The sequence below is a fragment of the Pyrgilauda ruficollis genome, unplaced genomic scaffold, assembly GCF_017590135.1.
Source record: "Pyrgilauda ruficollis isolate IOZ18807 unplaced genomic scaffold, ASM1759013v1 scaffold60, whole genome shotgun sequence".
NCBI lineage: Eukaryota > Metazoa > Chordata > Aves > Passeriformes > Passeridae > Pyrgilauda > Pyrgilauda ruficollis.
In genome coordinates, this window is record NW_024527711.1 from 4177161 (window position 1) to 4194714 (window position 17554).

Sequence of the window (17554 nt, forward strand, 5' to 3'; positions counted from 1 at the left end):
GCTCAGGAATTCAGTGTCAGAAAAAAAAAAAAATCAATCTTAAGGCTGTTAAGGAGATAATCTCCTGGGGAAAGATAATAAGGAATCATCTCATGCAGGTATAGGCCCTGTAGCTGGGAAGTGTTGCATAAGAACCACAGGCATTTATACTCATGCAAACTCTTAAATGCTAGTCCTTGGCAGGAAGCAAGGGGAAAGAAGGTCAATATGCTTAAATTAGCAGATAATAAAGATAATTCTGCTGTTATGTTTCTAATAGCAACTTGAATTAGGCTATTGGATAGATAATATTATTTGTTTCTTGTAGATTAAAGTACATTTTGAAAATGGTAGGAGAAGGGAAACAGACAAAATTACTAGGCTAACACTTGGAGCCTGAATAAAATCCGTGTTGCTTTCACAGCAACCTAATTTAAAGAGCCTGAATTTTTTACTTTCAGAATTGGTTACTTGTCACATGCTGATAATGATTACTGGTAAGAGAGAAAGAACTCAGTTCAGCCCTTATGTAGAGAAAATCAGGCAGTTCATGAAAACTTGATTCATTTTCCTTACTAGAACATCTCTAGTCTTATCTTTACATCTTTACATCAAGCTTGGAAGTTTGAATCCATTGTTTTTTTCCTTTAACTGACTCTCACTAATTTCACCATCATAAGCCACACTAAACACTAGAGCTGGCCAACCAGTGCAAATATTCTTTTACATTTTTTGAGCACCAGGAGATCCTAGAACTTGATGTATCATAGGAAGAAATGTTCAATCAAGTTTAGAATAAATAAATGTTTCCATTGATTAAAGTGTCCACCATCCAAGTGATCTCAAGAACAATTATAGTCATGTTACAACAATATTTCCCAGGCAAAACAAGCCTATGCATCCTCATTTCAGAGGTGATGCTATGAATTAATTCACAAGGGTTTGTTTCCACAGTTATTTGCCAAAAGTTCCTTGGAAATAAGCTAAAATACCAAAGGAACAGGTTAGGAAGTTAGAAACTGCTTGCATTGCACTTAGACACCGGAAAAGATGGCACTGAAGTGCTTTCACTGTTCACACTCCACAAAATCTGCTGCACATAGACTTGACTTTTAAATAAATAACCAGTCTTTGCAGTTCTCATCACAGATTCTAAAGAGGCAGATGCAGCCATTGCAAATGATTTTGCTCTGTGTTACATTTGTCAAAAGCTGTCAGAATGTAGTAAAAAGGTGTTTGTACAGAGTAATATGCTGCTTGAACTCCTGTATGTCTCCTAGGCTGGAGATTTTAGATTGCTGATTTGTAAGAAAGAAAGAGTTCCAAAAGAGCCTGTTATTTTTCTGGCTTTACTAATTTATATATGGTTCACTTCTACATATTTACATGTCTGCAAATTACAGTCAACACTCAAGCCTGAAAGAGGAATTGAATCAGATAGGAAAAGACCAATCTGCTTCACACTGAGCTACAGTTGCGTAGTTAGACAGTAGGAATTGTGTACAAAATAATCATTATTTTGCCCATAATTTTGCATGCCTTTAATCATGTCTAAAATACCTTTCTTTAAAAATGAAGTTTGTTTCAAGGTTGGAGAGAAAGGGGAGGATTTGGATATATGCTAAATCAACAAAGTTTACAAAAAATTTTCATACACACATACAAATGTGTGATTCCACTATCTTTTACATTGTGTCTCTATTCCATTAATAAAGCTCACCTGACCATAACGGAAAAAAAAATCAGAACCAGATTAAGGCTGTTGGGTTCTATATAACGCACCAATTTAAGGTGAACTTGTAAAAAATCAGTATATTAAATATTTTCATGCATGCCAGGAAATACTATATTTATCTGGAAAACAAACAAGAAGGTTACATCCGACTGGTGAACAGGTGCATATTGGTCCTGTTGCTGACTACATGAATTTTATAGCCAACATGATATTACAATTTTAATTAATTCTAGGTTTGTGTGAATATTATTAGGAGAAAATTATTTAGCAGTACCATGAGGCAGTGGCAGGCAAACATAGAAAAAAGAAAGCAGGAAGAAAGAGAGTTGTTGAAGAAAAAGAGTTCTTGCTATTACTTTTGGCAAGCTGGTTTAGTTACATTCATAAACATTCATAAAACTAAATAAGGAATGAACTGGTGACAGAAAATTATACCTTCAAGACGATATATGAACCAGTCTTCATTAGTGTGAAAATGTTAACTATGAGATGAACTATAAAAATGAAGAGGAGCTGAACCTGCTAGCACAATTTTTTCTCTTTTAAAATTTGGAGCACAGGGAGAAAATTACATTTGTCTTTTGATAACCTCCAAAGACACTACTTGATTGTCCTAATTTTTCTGAGAAAACCTTGACCATGTTGCAGGGGCAGAAAGGCCTCAAGAGTCCCTGAACTGCAAATTACTAGAGATTAGCACTTAACTGGAGGATGAGTTCGAAATATTGGATGGATCTGCTCTATTTTTATACCTCTGCTCCAACTATGGTATGATGAACACTCATTCTCCACTGAAGAAAGAAAGACTGGCTTCCATTTGAAACACCATTCTCCTCATTTCCTTTGCCATTAGAAGAAATTGGTGAAGATCACATTCTCCAAAACATTCATTTTATAAATAAATTTCAGAAAGGGAATTATTTTATGCCATAAGCATGGGTCAGAATTCTCTAAGTAGATTTGTTTTGAATTTTAGGCTTCAAAATGCAAACTGTGTGCTAGACATGAAAAATATAACATGTCTTCCCAAAATGACAAATGTTATTTTATTCTCCTGGTTTTTACTTGAAGAGAGTTAATTTTCTTCAGAGTAGCTGGTAAGGGATTAAGTTCTGAATTTGTGCAGGAAACAATTTTGATAACACAGGGGATGATTTTGTTATTTCTGAGCAGTGCTCACACAGAGCCAAGGTCTTTTCTGCTCCTCACCCACCCAGCAATGAGGGGGCAGGAGGTGCACAAGGAGTTGGGGGGGGACATAGACAGGACATCTGACCCTGACTGACCAAAGGGTTATTCCAGACCAATAGGGTGTCATGCTCAGCAATAACTGAGGGGGAGACTGGCCAAGGGGCTGCTGCTTGAAAATCAATCAGCTGGTGTTGAGCAATGGTTGTCATTTACATCACTTGTCTTTCTCTGTTGTTTTCATTTTCATTAGGATAATGGTGCAGGTAGTAGCCATTAGAAGCAATACTAGTAGCATCAGGAGTAGTAGTAATAGAAGTAATATTTAATTTTAATTCAGTTATTAATCTGTTCTTATCGCAATGCATCAGTTTTACCATTTGAATTCTCTGTCCCCCATTCTGCTGGCATGGGGATGACTGGCAGCTGTGTGGTATTTAGTTGCTAGCTGGGCTTAAGCTATGAGAGTTCTTTTTGACACCCCATGTGAGTCTCAAAGGGTTTCATTTAATAGCAGATTGACCAGAGTGTATTAGAAGCGATTTATACTTGTTAACGGTTTTGGGTCACAATATTGATCCTTCTGTTCTTGATATTATTTTATCTGCTGTGTACCCTGACCTTCTTCTTGCTGTACATGTTAAAAGTTGGTGTTGGCTTTTGCAGTTTGCTGTGCTCTGTAGTGGTTAGTGATGTTTTGCTGGGGAGATTTGTTATTAAAACACTGATCTTGAGCTTAATCTGGTATTTGGGCTCTGTACTGTAGGTACAATTTCATGGGGACAATTAACATCAATGCCTTTTACTCATTTGTTTGGTTTGTTGGGTTTTATTATTTGGTTTATTTGGGTTTTTTTTTTGGGGGGGGAGCGGGGGAGGGTTGGTTTCTTTTTCTTAAGCGGAGTGGTTTTTTGGGGGTTTTCTTGGTTCTGTTCTGTTTGTTTTGTTGTTGTGTTTTGTTGGGCTTTTTTGGGGTTTTTTTGGGGGGAAGCAAGACACAATGACACCTTTTTTCTTCTATGAAAGCTGCAATAACTTCTGCAGTATCTTGAACAACTGAGAATAGTTAGAATACTTGTATTGGTATTTCTTAGGAATATTGCTTTGTTTTTTGCCTAAAGCTAACAAGCAATTTAGGAATTATCACCCAGTCCTTATAAGAGTATGGTGATGGGTGGCACAACAAGTGGGAGAATATGGGTAAGTGTCTCAAAGGTGACCTCAAATGTTCTGCAACTTCATTCCCAAGAGCTACAGGATCCAAACAAAGTGATAGAACGTTTGCAAAAAAAATGCTATGTCTATTCCAAAGAGTCACAACCCTGCTGGATACGACGCATCACACTCAGTGAGAAAGATGGAAAACAAACCAAAAGACAGTAGGGCTAATCCAGACACTAGATTAGTCACCTCCATAACTAATAGGGAGAAATGGAATCACAGAATGGGTCAGGTTAGACCAGAGTGGTTAGAGTGAGGTAATCTGGTCCAACCTCCCTGCTCAAGAAAACCCCTAGATCACATTACACAATATTCCTTCCAGATGGTCCTGGAAGAGCTCCTGTGAGGGAGGACTCGTTTTATAAGATATGAAGGTTTTCTTAAGAGGAAGAAGGAGAAAGAACCAAAAGACACAGCCAGTTCTGCAGAAAAGCAGTCACAAGAACAAGAGGAAAAGACTGAAATCATAAATGTAACAGAAATCTTCTCATCCCTTTCTCTAAGTGAGCCTAGAGATATATGAAATGTTAGTTACTGATGATGGTCTACTGGGGCCACTAGTCAGGAATTAGAGCATAAGGAAATCTGGCAGCTGGGATCACATTATAAGGATAAAGCCATTGGCAAAGACAAAATAACTCTGTCTTGACCACTTAAAAGAAGATAAACAAGTTTTCTTAAGTGTTGTGGGTTTTTGGAGAATGCACATTCCCAATTACAATCTGATCATAAGCTTTCTCTGTGGAGTGACCCAGAAGCATGACTTTGAATGGGCCCCTGAGCAGAGGTAAGCCTTAAAAATATCAGCTGGGAGATAGCTATGCAATAGTACTTGGGACAGTCCAGACAAGACAAAGTGTGAAATGTGTTCTTTGCACCTCAGCCAGGGACAACAGACCTACCTGGAGCCTCTGGCAGAAAACGCCTGGAGAGACTGAAGGTCAGCTGGTAGGGTTTCGGTCCAGAGGTATAAGGGATCTGAAGGCTCTTTCTTATTTTTCTTTTCATCACTATTATTATTGTTAATATTAGTATTAATATTATATTATACTGTTCTCATATCAACACATGAGTTTTCTCACTTTGGCCTTTGAATCCACTTCCTCCCATCCTGATGCAGTGAGGAGTGAGAAAACAGCTGCCTGGTGCTTAGCTGCAGACCAGAGTTATACCACAAAATTCATACATACCATAAACCTCCAGAAAGTCTGCAAATTAATCTTTACAAACCACGTCCATGTTTTATATTTTTTCTTATTGCTGTGATAATGTGGGCCTTTTCAATTTCCCATGTAGCTAAAGTACACTACTTCATGCAGTGATTGCATTTGAATAAATTGTTTTAGGGTTGATAGTATTTTTTTGCCATTACTCTAGGTCCTCTGACAGGGGATGGTGAATAACATTGTTAAAGAGAATTCCATGATGAACAGCCTCTTCAGAGTTTCTGTTATTTTTTCTTATCTTTAATGGGCATGTTGCTGCTCATAATTTAACCCCCTATAGGGATGGGACCTGGATACATAAACTTCATTCCACATTCCTACCTTCTTTTGAGAAAGAAGCGAGTGTACATCTAGGGAATGAATTTAAGTGTGATCTACAGGCTGAAGGGCATAGGCACCAGGACCAAAAATGATATTGTAGATGAAGCCAATGTAGCTGTACACAAAGCCCACCTTCAAGATGGCCACTGCTCAGTTAAAATGATTTTTCTAAAAATGTGAAACTCATAAAATTCAAAGCAATATTCCTTCTTGGACTGCTCTTATTTCACCAGGATCATCAAAGCAAATTTTGGCAAGCTCTAATCTCTTGCAAACTCTTGCTGAATGTTCAGTTAAATCCGTCATTAAGGAATCATTAACACATAATGATTATTGTATTGTTGTGAAGAGACATCACTTCCAGTATCAATTCAAGTTTTCACACACTCACACTCTACAGGAGAAGCAAGCAGTTTATTCAGAGGATTTATATGTACATTTCTATGTCTCTAAAATAATGGGATTTAGTTTTTGCTTTACTATTTGATGCCAAAATCCAGAACTTTGATTAAGCCAAATCCTCAAACATAATTAAGCTCACAGCTCCAACTGAAGGACTTGAAATCTTAGTTCCAGAGAGAGCTCTGTAGTCTCGTCCATGCAAGAAAAAAAAATCTTGGATAGTAGATCATGTAGAAGTAACAGAAGTGGTGGGCTGAAAGCAATTCCATTGTAGGAAATTAGAGTTAATAAAGCTTATATCTCCTCTATCCTTTGGAGAAGTTGGGCTGGACAGTCAAGGAGCTACTCATGCACATCTGCCTGATGTACCTCTGCTTTATATTTCTGCAATAAATATGATTTATATAGAAATATGATGAGATTATAATTTCCTGGGGACTGGAACTGGATGACCCAAAGCTTGAAGAACCTTAGAGTTTGCTACCAAACCTATGACATCCACATACAGTAAAAGTCTCAGGTTCCCATCAGTCTTAGCCATAATTTATTAATTTCTTATTTTCTTGAGCATGATAGAGAGATGTCCTGGTTTCTGAAACTGCCTTTTCCCAAAGGAAAACATACCACATCAATTAAGAAAAAAACAGGAATGGCAAGAACAGCCTTCCACTACCTAAAAGGGACATATAAGGAAGGCTGGAGAGGGACTTTTGGCAATGGAAAGCAGTGATAGGAAAATGGGATATGGCTTTAGGCTGAAAGACAGTAGATTTAGATTACATATCAGGAATAAATTCTTTACTGTGGTGGTGCTGAAGTAATGGCACAGGTTGCACAGCAAAGTTGTGGGTAGTTTTGTGTGTGGGCTACCGTTTCTCCCTGGAAATGTTCAAGGTCGGGCTGGATGGGGTTCTGAGCATGCTGGTCTAGTGGAAGAAATCCTTGCCCATGGCAGGTGGTTGGAACTGGCTGATTTGTAAGGTCCTTTCCAAGCAAAACCATCCTGTGTTGCTATGATTTTATTAAAAGTGTCAAATACAACTGGGTACATAATTACAACAGATATGCAGAACAGACACCCACTAGCAAAAAATTCTACCTAAAACATCACTTGTAATGCAGTCTGTTTGTGTGAACACCTTATCTAGAAGGTAAAGTAGTCCTTTCTATTGGTGTGACTGTATGATAGAGCATTGTCCTCTTTGTCATTTGTGTTCACTGAACATATCAGCTCATCTAGCTCGTACAAACTCTCTGTTTGTTCATCCTTTGAAGCTTCAACAGCACATGCAGCTGAACATGTTTGAAACATCATGAAAGTGTAAGGCACTCTTGATAGAAGTAAAAGCATGGTTAAAGACGCTGTGCAGTAAATGTCAGTCACATTTTGCGAAGTCATTATCCTGTTGCAGACCTCTGTTTAAGAGGCCTATCTCATTACCAAAATATACATAGCTATAATTATCTGAGAAAACAAAAAAAAAGAGTTGTTTTATCTTTTGACTCTAATTTTTGTGTGTGTGTGTGTGTGTATACGCTTTTGAACACTTGTTTGTCCACATTTCTTACTCAAAATGTAGTTGGAAATGCAGGTCTCTAAACTAACAAACCATTCCTAGACATGAAATGAATTCTACCAAAAACTTTTCCTTAAATCAGAATTATATGACCATTTGTTGTATATTTTGGTTATTCCAGATCATGAATGCAATAAGGAAAAAAATTTTAAAATCTCAACAACTCAAGAAAATATTTCTCAAATAACAGTAACAATTAAAAAAATGTGGAAAGGCTATTCAGTGTGGGTATTTCCTTGAACAGCCACCCTTTGATATGAAGTTACACATCTTTGGATGCTGCCTTAGGAACCAGTAAGGGTCAAACCTTACCTACAGTGTCTACAAAAGCTGCACGCTAAAATCTTATCTATTTAAACAAAGGCTGTTAACAAGAAATCTCTATTTTTCTACATGTTATTGTTGTTCAAACTGACTTAGATTCTACCAAAAGTAGGGCAGAAAGGCTGCTTTGCTCTTTCTGTAGAAGAAAACATGTCTAGCATACTGAATTTATCCATCTGCATTTCTCTGAGAGAGAATGGCAAAGGGAAAAGAACTCCTATTTTACATACAAATCTCATACAAATTTCAGACCTCCACAAAGAATAGGTCAAAATGACAACAATCCATAAAAATCTTCTATCTAAAAAGTTAGAGCCACTTGCAGGGCAAAGTGGGAGGAAGAACTTCTAGTTACCCTGGTGAATAACACTTTGAGAGGAAACTCCCTTTCTCAACAACCCAAATGTGAATTATTCAATCCACGAAATAATGAATCACAGAAGTGATTGCTGTTGTTTTGGATGTCAGTGTGAGGAACCTCTGGAGATATAGCATAATCCAACCCTTCTGAGAGTAGTTTGTTCAGGGGCTTTTCCGTCCAGATTGGAATATACCCGAGTTTGGACACCCCACAACTTCTCTATGAAACTTGTGTTCAACCACTGTCACAATAAAAATACTGTTTTCTAGTTTTTTAATGGAATTGTGTGCATGTGGAATTGTGCAGAGAACACACCAACCAGTGTTCTCATCCACTGAGCCAAAATTCATGTTATGAAAAATATCATTCTGGTTAAGTAGGATTTCATTTTCATAAATTGGTATGACAACCCAATCCCCTTGTCCTGGAAATGGAAGCCAATCACCTCAAGCATTCTTCCCTACCAACCTACAGAAGTGATCCCTTATATAATGTCAGTGCCTCAATTCTGGCAGCTAGGAGTATGAATTTTATGACCTAGAATATGAATATGCAATATGGTGAGGAAAATCCTGAAAGCCACTACACAGGTTTAAATATTAGTGTCCTGCTTCGGAAGCAAGGTATTCAACATACAAGAGAATGCAGGATCTATAAAAAGAATTCAAAAACTGGCAATTCCCACGACCACAGACAAGTGGAGATAATGAAACTAATTGTGTTTCAGTTTGGATTTGATATTACTTTTATTGGGGTACATCAGATAAACTATTCAGATTGTAAATCAAAAGACTTTACCTTAAATGAAAAATAAATGAAAAATGTACTAATATTTAATCACTTTGGACTGAGTTTAAAAGCCTTTGAGATTCATGGGAGAATTTGATTTATCAAGATTTTTGTGAAAGACTGGATGGAAACCACTACTTACATCAACTAAGATGAGTTTAGTGTAAATACTACAGTGGTTAAGGAACAGGTCCATAGAAGATTTATAAAAGATGTGCTGGAAAAGGAGCTATAACTGAGAGGAAAGATGTTTGTGGAGTAGGTAGTTAGGGGTGTGTTTTAATTTAATTAATACATTGATTGCAAGATCAGTCGGCAGGCTTATTGGGTAAATGGGTAAATGGGATCTTTCTGAGGATGGGGGGAAAAAAGTGAGGACATTTGATAGTGAAAATTGAGATTCAGGCCTCTAGGAACTTGGAACATAAAGTCCACTTTAAATTGAATGCTTTTATCTGGAGATGATAAGGAGACTTGCGTTTCTTCCAGTCAGTCACAGGACACCCTTCAGTACAATGTGTAATATGACCATGAAAAATACCAAATGTGATTCTGTACCCACATAAAAGTACTAACACCACCATCATTTGAAAATGTTATCAAATTTGCAGCAGCTATTCCTCTCCTAGAATATTGTACACAGTTCCCAGTTAGGACATTCATATTTAATAATTATCAATGCAACTGGAGCTGAAGAAGAAATGGCTATGCAAACAATATATAGAACTGAGAAAACATTAGTTAGATTCATTGGAACAGATATTCCTATAAGTTCTGCTAAGGCACATGAGGAGCAGAAGGGTGATTTGAGGCAGCCAGAGCAATTTCACCAAGGACAAGTCTAGCCTGACCAGCCTAGCGGCATTCCATGTTGGAGTGACTACATCGGTGGACAAGGGAAGGCCTGTGGCTATCATCTACCTGGATTTCTGTAAGGTCTTTGACAAGGTCCCCACAACAGCCTTCTCTCTAAATTGGAGAGAGAGGGATTTGATGGGTGGACTGTTCAGTGGATGATAAATTTGGTTGGATGGTCACATCCACAGTGTTTTGCTCCACGGGTCAACATCTAGATGGAGATTAGTGACAAGTGATGTCCCCTGGGGATCTGTACTGGGCCCAGTAATGTTTAATATCTCCATCAGTGGTAAAGACAGTGAGATCAAGTGGCACCCTCAGCAATTTTGCAAGTGACATACAGCTGAGTTGAGGGGTAGGATGTCATCCACAAGGACTTGGACAAGCTTGAGAAGTGGAGTCAGAGGAACCTTGTGAGGTTTAACAAGGCCAAGTGCAAGGTTCTGCATCTGGGTCAGTGCAGTCCCCAATATCAACAGAGGGTTGGGGATGAAAAGCTGGACATGAGCCTACAATGTGCTCTTACAGCTAAAAAATCCACCTGAACACTGGGTTGCATCTAAAGAAGTGTAGCCAGGTTAAAGGACTCCACTTTCATGAGGCCCCACCTGGAATATTGTGTCCAGCTCTGAGGTCCTCAGCGCAGGAAAGACATGGACTTGTTGGAGCAGTTCCAGAGGAGGGTCACAAAAATGATAAGAGGGCTGGTGCACTTCTCCTGTGAAGGCAGGCTGAGAGAGCTGGGGTTTGTCAGCCCAGAGAAAAGACTGCTCTGGGAGGGCACTTCAAGAGTGTTTACTAGAAAAATGGGGCCAGGCTTTTTTAAAAAAAAGGGGTACAAGGGGTAATTGTTAAACTACAAAAGGGTTACTTTACCCTAAATACAATAATGCAGTTTTTACAATGAAGGTGGTGAGGCACTGGAACAGGTTGCCCAGAGAAGTGGTAGATGCCCCATTCTTGGAAACATTCCAGGTCAGCATGGACTGGGCTCTGAATCATCTCAGAAGGTGGAAGGTGTCCCACAGTATTCCAGGAGTAGTTCGACTAGATGACCTTTAATGTCCCTTTCAAAAATATCATTCTATGATTTTATGATATCATGAATTTGTTTTATCCAAGAAGTTTGAGCAATTTACAAAAGAGATTGTAGAGCAGCCTGACAGAGCAGGAAAAAACCCCAAAAACAACAACAACAAAACAAAACAAACAAAAAACCAACCAAACAAACAAAAAGATAATCCAGTCCTACTCCTTATGCTTTTGAGGAGAATTGATCAAATCCTTACTTTCAATAATTCCCTGAAGATTTTGGTATCCTTCTTGTAAGATGTCCTGTCAGGTGATCTAAGGAATACAGCATGAATGGACCAGTCACTAAACTCACACAATAATTCTTGTGAGATAAAGATATTTACAAAAATTTTAGTAGTATAGCTACTCATCAATGTTGTTTTATTGTATCCACAGTTTTGAGCTCTGGCTATGATTTTGGGCTAACTCCCTGGGGTTGTGGGCTCCTTTTCCTACCTGATACATGACTATAAGAGCTCATGACACAGCAGATACAGGAAAGAGAGGAGTTGGAGAAAAGAACTGAGGCCTTTATAATATTTTTTCATTAAAAAGACAGGTCTATACCTCTGATCAAAGTTAAGTCCTGTCATGTTTGCAGTGAATGAGATTTTTCCATAAGAGTTTATTAGTTTGTATCAGTGGACAGTTACACAGGTAGCAAAGCTCTGTTAGATCACTCATTAATCTCTTTGATAATGTGGCATTGTTCCCTAACGTACAGTTATTCACCTTTTGTTCAGTCTACGTTTAAATGTCAAGAAATGGGGTTTATGTTATTCCCCTTTGGAGACTACTCTATGGATTAATAGATCTCTGTCTCTTTCTTCATCCTCTTTCCCACTTCTCCTCTCCATAATCAGCCATTATTTTCCATTTTTCAGTTCTATCCAGTAACACATAGTTATATCCAGTATTACACTAAATTAATTCTTGCTTTTTTTTTTTTTAACTAATACTTTTCAAATAGCTTCAGGCAGCTATCATTTTCCTCTCCACATCTCTATGTATGTTGCTATTCTTAAAATCTAGTGAATAGAACACAAAAGGAAAAGAGTGACTATAGATCTCTCGTATTAGATTATGTTTTTAGGTTACTATGTGTAAACTAGTGTTGTAAATAAGATATGGCTTATGCAAAAAGTGAGAATAGAGATAATGAATTGCTTACAACGGTGATTTATACAGTAACAATATGAAAAATTGCATTTTGCACATCTTCTGCATAAAATTTACATGCATCCCATAAAACCAGCTAACACTTCTCAGCAGTTCCGTCCTGACTTAATCAGCACACACAGCCTCAAATGAAGACTTCCTGAACTTTTACCCCTTCTCTTGCTACCTAGCAATTATAAAATTTAAATTGCTTTGCTTCAAAATCTACTATTGTCACAAATTTCTTATTCCCCTGGAAAGAAATTAAAATAATTCCATCTCAGTACATAAAACTCAACATTAAATAAGTAGAAAAAGCAAGGTGTTTCAATTTTCCCTAAAATGCAAGCAGTATTTAAATACTCTGCACACACATATTGCACTAAATCCTAACCTGTTTTTCTTTCAAATACTGAATGGGATGTATCATTGTCATCAATGGAAGGGTATTCATTTTGGTTTTTTGGTGAGGGTGAATATATTATTATAATATAATATAATATAATATTTAATATACTACAATGTAATATAATATTTAATATAATATCTTGTAAGAATACAATATCTGCTGCTGCCTTTTGCAACTACCCTCTTCTTTTTTTTCTACAGAAACCCCGAACACTCTGGGCCTCGGGTGTTATAAACCTTTAATGGGAAGGCCATATTATAGTCTTTTTTTAAGTAAGCATAGGATTCCTGAATTATTTTTCTTAACTGTCTTCTGTGGAAAGATGACTAGAGGTGATGAAAGAGCAAAACCAGTGTCTATCTATATATCTGTTTATACAAAAATATAGATGTGCATGTGCTTGTGCACGCATATATATACATATATATAATGTAATATAGTATGCAATTTTAAAGTCTGATTCTGTTGATTGTATAGGCTAAATCAGCCTCCTCATTAAATCAATTTCAAAGGGAAATGAATATATTTAAAGAGTGAGACATGTCTAGCATTTCTCTTGATGAGCTAAATCCATTTTAAGTATACTAAAGTCATCAGAGTTACTGTGGGGATGCAGTCATCTCAGTGTTTGCACAGGATTACAAATGTACCAGGGCATTTGTTAAGTATTGTTTCAACTAATTACACTCACTACTTTTCATTTGCCAATGCTGGAATACTGAGCTGTGCTCCAGCTCTCAGAGATAATGCTGCCATTGGCTTGGACTCTGTTTCTGTGAACATTCTATATAGTAAGAGTGAAGGATGTAAGCAAAATATATTTTTAGGAACTGAAACAAGCTTTGAGCACTAGGTTTTGAGGAATGCACATACTAGGAGCAAGATTATATTATCCCATCCAATTCTTATTCAAGTTGGTAGGGAGGCAAGTGCCTTTTGACCTTTACATGCCTGCCTTTTCTGCTGCTTTCCAGAACCATAAAAGGTTTTGTGTTGGAAGTGACCTTAAGGATCATCTAGTTCCAGCACCCCCTGCCATGCATAGGGACACCTTCTGCTAGACCAGGTTTCTCTAAACCCCATCCAAGCTGGCCTTGAACACTGCTGGGGATGGAGCATCCACAACTTGTCTGGGCAGCCTATGCCAGTGTGTCACCACCCTCACAGGGAAGAATTTCTTCCTAATATGCAACCTAAACATACATATCTTTTAGTTTTAACTCATTTCCCCTTTTTCTTTCACTATGTCTGACTCAAAAGTCCCTCTCTGGCACTCTTCCAGAGTCTTTAGGTAGTGAAAGGTCCTACATGATGTTCCTAGAGTCTTCTCTTCTCAGGCTGAGCAACTCTGACTCAGCCTTTCCTCACAGGAGAGGTGTTTCATCCCTATAACAATCTCTTTATTTCTCCTTAACTTCATATTAGCCTGCTTGTATTTTGGTGGAGGATGAGTGATAGTCATAGTTAGTCAGCTGTTACATGCTAGACAGTTTATTAAAATGGGTGTAAGATCTACCAACATTGGCACATGGATAAAAATTCCTGGAAAAATCTAGTTTGGTCTCAGATATTTGGCCTTGGTATCTTTTCCCTGTAAAATCTCATTTACTCAGAGAAAAACTGCACGATATCCTGAACAAAAATAACACAGTGGTCAATAACTGAGACACCCTTTGCAGAAATACAGGAGCAATGTGGCCAACACTAGAAGGGAGGATTCAGTGTTCAGCATAAGTAGTAATTTGTCCAGTATTGCAGAAAATCAGAAATGGTGTCTGCCTGCCTCACATATTGAGTTTACAGTCTCAAGATCAGAGATAAGACCGAGAGAGCAAGCAAACCATGATGTAAATATTTTTTGTCTAGATTAGTGGATGTGGCTCCTATGTTTAAGTAGAAGTTTAAATGGTTTGTATTAGGAGAAAAAAAACCAAACAAACAAACCCAAAGTAGACACAATTTAGTCAATTGTTGATTTCATTTTCATGCAGCTTAAAAGTGTTTTAGTCTGGTTACTTAAAAGAATAAGTTTTATTGTACGCCCATGCTCATAATGCCCACCACCCTCAGCCACACCAGGCTCATTCCAAACCCAGTGATCAATACAGACTGGAGCTACAGAGAGACAAGTAGATACCAAGTCTCAAGTTTCAGTGGCTGGGTATAGAAAGGCAATTTTAAGAAGGTCCTTATTGAAGAAAAGCTCTGGGTTTGCTTCAGTGAATGGCTTTTACAGGTCCAGTGTGGATGCCCATCTACAAATAGCATCTGCTTCCTGCCCCAGCAGTGGAAGGGGAAGGGAATTTTAATCAGAGTGAGAAGACACCAAGGACTCTGTGGGGAACTGAAACTCTATATCCTGCAGTACTTGAGAGTTGCCGGGCACACATTTGTAGGAGTACGTGCTACATTAGTCTTGTCGTTCATTGAGACACTTGCATAAATCATCCCACAGGAGATCGTTCATGAGAAGACCCCAAAATCTGTGATGGCCAGGATCTGATTCCCAAAAGAAAAAAAAAGGAAAAAGGTGACTTATCTTGACAATATTCAAGGTATTAAACTGGGGAATGTAGTTAACTGTTTCTTGAGATAGCATAACAAAAAGAAATGTGAGCTTTGGGGCTTATAGGAAATGATGCAAAGGGAACTATCTTGTTGAAATCTCTTTTTTTTCACGTATGCAAATCAAAAGCTTTCTCTGATATTGTTTCCTACTGAATTTCACTTGGAAGCTAAGGAAATATGGGTTGATTAATAAACTGTAAAGTGAGGAAAAATGGACTGCATCACCACAGTCAAAGAATGGAGATCACTGTGCAGCTGGCTGACAGCAATAAGCAGAGTTCCATACTACATCCCATACTGTTAAACACCTTCATCAAAGACCTTGACAACTATCTAGTGTACCTTTAGCATATTTTCAGGTGACTATAAACTTGGAGAGAGGCTGAAAGCAAATGTCAGAGCTTCTAGCCAGAGTGGCCTAAACAAACTTGAGGAATAATACAAGTAAGACATTATTATATTCAGCAAGAAAAAGTGGAAAGTTCTACATATATAGCAGAGTAATCCTAAGCATCTGGACAGGATGGCAAGAGTCTCATAGAGTAATGGCCCCACTGAAAAGGCAATGGTCTCCAAGGTGGCATATGAGGTACTGAATATGTTTTCACCAGAAAATGGAAACAGCTCATTGAAAAGTACAGCCACTAGATCAAAGTAAACTATCATTCTCTTCCCAGCACTGGTGAGATTTCACAGAGATTGGTATTCAACCCACTTCAAAAAGTAATGTGGAGAGGAGTTGTGAGGTTCAGTAGCAGCCAAGGGCATATGGCTGGTCCACAGGCAGCAATACCTTTGGTCTAGAAAATAGAGTCAAACAGGTGAATATAACACTGGCCAAGAACTGCATGTAGGGGAGTTTCAGAGAAGATTGACCCAGACTGTCCCAGCAAGTGAAAGGTGGCAAAACAAAGTATAAGGGAATAACAGCCACACTCTGTGGCTTAACAGGTTCAGATCAGATACTAGTTTATAAGAAAAAAATCACTGAGAAGGTAATACAGAACTGGAACAAGTTACCCACAGAGGTTGTGAAATGTCCATCCTTGGAGGGCTTTAAGACTCTACTAAGCAAAGTCACAGAAGGTGACTTTTATGATGCCTAGTCATAGGAACACTGTCACTGTTTCAAGCAGAAATGTGTGCTCAGAAGTCTCCTCCAGATAACCTTTCTATGAATCCATTGGTTTATGTATTCAGAGGTCATGTTTCTCCAGTGAATACAGTGATTCTCAGTGGAAAACTTGGTCAAGCCAATAATTCCTGTTAAGATGAAATTTTCTTGCTGTGAAATTAAATCCTTTACATTTTTAATGCATATAAATTATGTCATATCTTTGGTCAGGAAATGAAAGCAAATCACAAAGCTTGGTTTAAATATTTGGAAATCCTACTTGTGAATATATTGGAACATAAACTACCTCAGCTAAGGTAGAAATTGGAAATACGGAAATGGTAGAGTCTTAATAAAGTAAAAAGTAGAACAGTACTTGGAGAATGGGATCATAAGTTCTTAAAAAAAAAAAAAAATAGTGCACCTCTGACCTGTTCAGATTCTCTGGAAAAGTTAATGAAACAGTACATAAAGGTGATTCAGTGGACATAACTTACTTTAATACCTCTTCATAAGGAACTCTCAGAGAGAATAAATCTCCACAGGAGATTTCTCCATAGTCTTGAAGTGGATTAGAAATCACTTAAGTGAAATAAAACAAAATGAATCATTGTGAAGTGAATGTCTTCTGTCTCAGTCATGCTGGATCAGTTTCATAGGCCCAGGTGATGAAAGGAATGGAACAAGAATGAGAACAAAGTATTAACATATGGCACTAGGCTGTCTTGAGATGGAAAGAATCATCTGGTACCATCAAAAATATAAATGCATTTGCATCTATACTGCAGTAGCCTCTACTGTTGTTACCTTGCTGAGTTAGCATTTACACAATGCAGCAAACACAATGTTTTCTCCAAGCAGTTGTATCCCACAAAAGAAGTGGCTTCATGGCTATTTCAGTAGGTGAAGTTCAGCACTAGCAAACATGGTCGACATTCATTGAAATTAAAATGAAATGCTAAGGCAGTTCTAATAAAATTAACTTTGAACTTGTCTTCAGTTCTGCATTCTCCTCTGTTTCATTTTTCTCAGTTCTTGTCCCTTCTGCTTTCTTCTCCTTTAGGCGGTCAACATCTGCAAATTTCCCCCAGAGTTTCTCTCTTCCTTGGCTTAATTTTTCAAGGCGCAGGTAGTTCCCTCAACTTCAATGTGTAAGTCCATCTTTCTGTTTTTTTGTCATTCATCGTTCCTGAAGATCAAGCACTTCTTCCTTCTGTGACCTTTTGCTTCTTTATTTCTATCATCCTATA